At 42.3% G+C, this 5527-nt stretch overlaps 2 non-coding genes across 2 annotated transcripts; both read right to left on the bottom strand.

Moving 5' to 3' along the window:
* Positions 1-222: 222 nt before the first annotated feature.
* Positions 223-294, bottom strand: trnaq-cug (transfer RNA glutamine (anticodon CUG)). The gene has a single exon. It is a non-coding gene; the product is annotated as a tRNA-Gln (tRNA).
* A 467-nt stretch (positions 295-761) lies between these two features.
* trnaq-uug (transfer RNA glutamine (anticodon UUG)) lies at positions 762-833 on the bottom strand. The gene has a single exon. It is a non-coding gene; the product is annotated as a tRNA-Gln (tRNA).
* Positions 834-5527: the final 4694 nt, after the last annotated feature.

Below are 5527 nucleotides of genomic sequence, written 5' to 3' on the forward strand. Positions count from 1 at the left end.
TTTCTTGGAATTTCGATAGTATCCTCTGTCAGCATCGCGGAGAACGACAGATCGTACCTAGTCCTTCTGTGAGGCCCCCATACGCGGCATTTTGACCTTTCCTCGAGGAGGCATCCCCATTTCCGTTCCAATGCGTTCTCCAATGGGGAGTAACCAAAATTGTCACATGCTTTCCAATGCATACTTTCATAAACGGACACCTCACTAACAGAATAAACAACGAGGTTCCACCGAGACTCGAACTCGGATTGCTGGATTCAGAGTCCAGAGTGCTCACCATTACACCATGGAACCACATGTGTTTACTGCGAACGGCCATAAGAAAATGAGTCCAGGGTAGTATGTGGTAAGATGTGTGAACTTTAGCAATGAATTCATTTTAAACTTTGCATTTCGTAGGGATAGTCTCACGAGGATAGATTATATAACACAATGCTTTTCTCTTTGGAGAGAAGAATAATAGGCAACGAAAAATACAACACAAAAATAAAACAACTGAAAGAGCCCAATATTATCTACAGTCGACACCAGCAATCACATAGGTCTCGGAATTTCAAAAACATCCTCTTTCAGCGTCAAGGGAAGCGACAGCGCCAACTCAGTCCTTCCGTGGTGCCTCCCTCCACCGAGACCCAGCCTCCCGACCTTCCGCCAATGCGGTGTATTGACTTTCGCCTGAATTGGGGAGTGATTAAAATTATCACTTACAATCCAGTGCGTGTGTTTACAAATGGACTGCACAACTGACGGAATAAAGAATGAGGTCTCACCGAGACTCGAACTCGGATTGCTGGATTCAAAGTCCAGAGTGCTCACCTTTACACCATGGGACCACATGCACTCACGGTAAGCGATCACCAGAAGATGAATATTAGCATAATATGTGGTGACACGTGTAAACTTTGATAGTAAATTTACGTTGAACTTCATAGCCGATGTGTTGTAAGGACAGGTTGAGGAACGGAGCAGTTTTCTCTTTCGAGGGAACCAGTATGAGAGGTGATTTAAAAAAGGTATACAAGATGATTGTGGGCATATATCGAGTAGACAGCCAAATCATTTTACCTGGGGTGGAAGTGGCAAAGACGAGGGTTGGTAATGTTAAGGTGATTGGATGAATCTATAACAGCGAGGGTTGTCTTAAGTTATGTTTTACTCACAGAAAATGGATGGAAGTCGCAGCCAAGGATACAGTTAGAAGCAGATACATTGGAGACATTTCGGAGACTTGCATTGGGGCATGAACCTTTTAAATGATGATCTTCTGTGGGAGATTATTATGAAAACCGTCATCTCCAAGTAAGAAGATGAATGAATACAAATTTAGAAAAAAGGTATTTACAGCAGAATTGGGTAGGATCAATAGAGAGTAGTCTGTGAACAGATGTTATTGGTTAAGTCGATGTATGACATGTGAGTCACATAAAGTCCAGCTGATGAGAATTCAGGATTTCCCTGTCCTTTGAGCAAGGTAGAGAAGGAAGGGGACATTCAGGAACATAGCGTGATGACAGAAAATGTATTCTGTTAAGAGTAAGAGGTGTGATACTTAAGATTTAGGAAGATGAAATCGGAAAGGGCATTGGAGGGATATGGGAAGCAAGTGACAAATCACACTGTGAATCAGGAGATTGAACTTTGATCAGAAAATGTCTTCAGTGAGGTATCAATGAGAATCACAAGTGATATTTTACAGATACTAAAAAACAACTGTATACTTACTAGGCAGAGGACAGGGCCACTCGAGGACAAAGAAAGGAGTTTCGGCATGCGGCCAACGTTGGCATGTGAAGTAGAAATTGAAAAGTCTGAATTCATTGGTGTTCATTCAGAGAAGGACATGGAGAAAGTGAGATCAGGAAGCGATTATGATGATATATCCAGATGTGTTGATTGTAAGGTGGAGGTGGTGGGGTCTCTCAAAGCACAATAGGTGTGTAAATCCTCTGGGGGATTTAGTCTGTTGGGTGAGACACATCACAAGCTGGGTTATTTAAACTGCCGGCACCGTTCTGTAAGCACACACATCTTATCAACATGTAGCGCCGAGCTGCAAGGTGAAGGGGGATGTCTACCTCCATTATAAACGCGGACGGCCTATGTAAATGTAGAGGAACAGTCAGTAGTTGACTACATGGACGGTGAAATTTACAATATCTAGAGTTTTGCCACTAGGACTCAGACCCATAAAACTCTCAACTGTACAGTGAGCACATTGACCTGTACACAAACAGCATTGTTCAACCCCAGCAGGTCAAGGACAGAGATCTGTACAAAAATGACACTGGATGTACAAGTGGGTATTGGGTGTTTTGCTTGGCAGGTCATTTAGAGTGTGGGAGGTTAAAGAACGGTCATCATAATTTGCGGTTGATAATAGGACCGCTCGCATCCACGATAGGGTTATTAAGGTAATATTGTTTATTCTGAAGATTAATAATATTTTGATAATTTTGCGCTCCATTTGCATTGTTTTGCCGATGTTGGGCCTCTGTGGAAATAGGGATGTAATACAGCCTGTGTTGTAACGCTTGTACAAAAGGTGTTATAGGTAATGGAAGATTTTATTTTAACTTGTGTTTTAAATTTTCGTTTTATAACTCAAAATGTGAGGTTCTATCTCTAAAACATAGTGTGGATTAAAATCATCGTACTCTGTAAATATGTTCACTCTCTATGTTTCCTGTGTTTAAGTACATGGCTGGACGTAACAGCGACTTGGAAAGCATATATCAAGTTTTTGCTGGTGAATGCAAGTGTTGTGCGGCTGGTTATGACTGGGGCGCTTCCAGGGGTGTTCTATTGACAATGTATTGTGCTTTAAAAAACTCTTATTTGTAATATGGTTGTGTCATTTATGGAGAGACAGCTCGTTCGGTTAAATATTGGTTGGTCGTTCTGCAGGCCAGTTTCCTGGAAGCTGTTGTGGAACACTCTGGAATTACTAAATCACCACCATTGTTGGTTTTATAAAGGGAGATCGATAAATGACTGGGAAACGATTTTCAGAAAGGTTTTCACAGTGAAAGAATCAGCAGTTTTTAAACGTTGAAAAACTTTATCATATCTGAAAGAGGGAGGGGAATTTTATTGAATTCAGTAAACATTGTATTGGTGGTATGCTTTACAACTGGGTATTGAGTTATTTTGATTGGCCGATCATTTAGAGTGAGGGAGGGTAAAGAAGTGCCATCAGAGTGTGCAGTGGATAATGGAACCCCTCACAGCCAAGATAGCATTATTAGACCAATGATGTTCAATCTGAAGATTAATGATATTTTGATAATGTTTGTGTGGATTCCGTTTGTCTTACAGCCTTCCTGGTAAAGTGGGTGCAAACACTGTTATCAGCAAAGGAAGAATAGTCTTTTGACTTGGGTTTGACATTATCTGTTTCTAAATCAAAATGTGTGGTTTATACTCTGAAACATTGTGTGGTTGAATTTGCCCTTACACTGCCTGGGTGTTAATTGTCTATGGCTCCTGTGTTTAAGTATTCGGAGTTATGGCTAGATCCAAGGCTAACTTGGAGAACACGTAGAAAGTTTTCGTAGCAAAAATGTACGCAGGTCAACACATTTCTTCATTGTGTGGCTGGGTATGACTGGGGCACTTCAAGGGGTATTCTATTGACATTCATTGTGCTTTAATACACTCTTCTCTGGAATATGGTTGCATAATTTATCGAGAAGCAGCTCGTTCAGTTTCATATCGGTTAGATTTTCCACAGGCCAGAGCACTTCGAATCTGCAGTGGAACACTCCGCGCCACAGCTAGAGACACACTGGAGTTTAATCAAGGTGAGATTCTGCCTGACCTGCGGAGAGAAAAACTGAGCCTTGTAAACTTTACTGTTTAAAGGGGTGATGGTGTCACTTTTGATGTATTTGTTGTAAAGGATTTTGGAATATGCTTGCAGATTTGACAAATGGATAATTTGAGAATATGTGTGGGAGTATGGTCTTGGAGGTTTGTGGACAATTGACCTGGCCAGGAGTTTCATTGTGGAAATTTCCAGATGTGCGAATGGATTTGAGATTGCCGGAGGATAGAGAAATTATTGTAGGTAGTGAAAGGGTGTTTGGTGATTTACCGCAGCAGTATTTACCCTTTTTGCCTATCTTTACAGATGGTTCTAAGAACCAGTTTAGTAACTGCCGTGGGCTCAGGGGTACTTATCACTAGGTTTAACCCTGAGGTTGGAAACGGCTGACTAATGGTTTATCTGTCTATGCAGCAGAAATTATGGCTCTTATCAGTAGTCTGCAATTGGTTGAACCGGTTATGCCAAACAGAGAAGTGATCTGCTCAGACTCTGCCTCGGTACTGCAGATACTGGAATGAAAGAGTTCAAGGAGACCTGATCTATAGTTGCAAGGTATTATAATCTATATGTTCTGGAGTGTGTGGGAATAGCTATAGAGATTTCCAGGGCACCTGCACTGGTAGATATTATTGAGGTATATATTGAGGTAGATATTATAGTTTATATGCGAATGTACGGTGCCAAATGTTGCGTTTGCTTGCCTGGAATGAGGAAATGTCAGATTGTGAATAAGTATTGAACAGGGAGTTGGCATTGCAATTTGTTTCCATCAGTCCAGGGTTTGCACCTTTTGGGAGGGAAGATGTATGGTTTATGAGAGCCAGGTATTATTTGGAATGTGGGAAGCTGTTTCCGTAATTAATGGGCAGATTTGGGTCCCTAGCTTGCAGAACACTCTGGCGCCTGAGGCACGGACGGTTACGTCGTGTAGGGCCCCAGTGAGCTTTTTAATTGAAATACATATTTATCTAATATCTGAAGCCTGTCAAGCGTCCCTTAATAATCCATTACGGTAGGTTGTGGCAATGCACCTTCCTGAGAGGTACGAGCCAACTTTAGCACAAATGAAGAAGAGCTGATTCGATTGTAGAGTAAGGAATAACTTCAAAAAGGGGTGGAAATGAGGTTTCCCATCCGGGAAGGGCAGAAATGACTGAACTGAAGTGGGGTCAGTCTGTACTTGCTGTACTATTGAAGAATGAGAGGTGATGTAATGGCCTGCTTCTGTGATTTGAAGGCTGATGTGAAGGGGTGAAGAAGCGGCCGAGTGGATCAATGAGCTGCTCCTTAGTCTCCATTATTACCATGCTTCTGTGGAGTGGTCTGGTGAAGTCTGCTCAGCCGGACTGCTCCCCCACTGTTGGGATCTGCCTCTTCTCTTCCAGCCTGCCACCCCGGTAACAGGGAGTGTCTGAATCTGCTATGTTCCAGAGAATAAAGTCCTCGTCTACGCAACCTCTCCTTGTAACCCAGACACCCAAGTCCAGGTATCATCCTGGTACATCTTTTCTACACGTTTTCTAGTTTAAGAAGAAGTTTGCTAAACTAGGTCAATCAAAACTCTATACAATACTCCAAATCAGCCCTCTCCAAGGACTTGTATTGTCATGGTCCGGTCCGAAGTCCACATTCCTGTTCAATGTCCAGTCCGCGAAATCCGGAATGCGGGTCCTCGGTCTGCCCTTTGTTTCTGTTGGAATT

Source organism: Hemitrygon akajei, chromosome 28 (genome assembly GCF_048418815.1).
Source record: "Hemitrygon akajei chromosome 28, sHemAka1.3, whole genome shotgun sequence".
NCBI lineage: Eukaryota > Metazoa > Chordata > Chondrichthyes > Myliobatiformes > Dasyatidae > Hemitrygon > Hemitrygon akajei.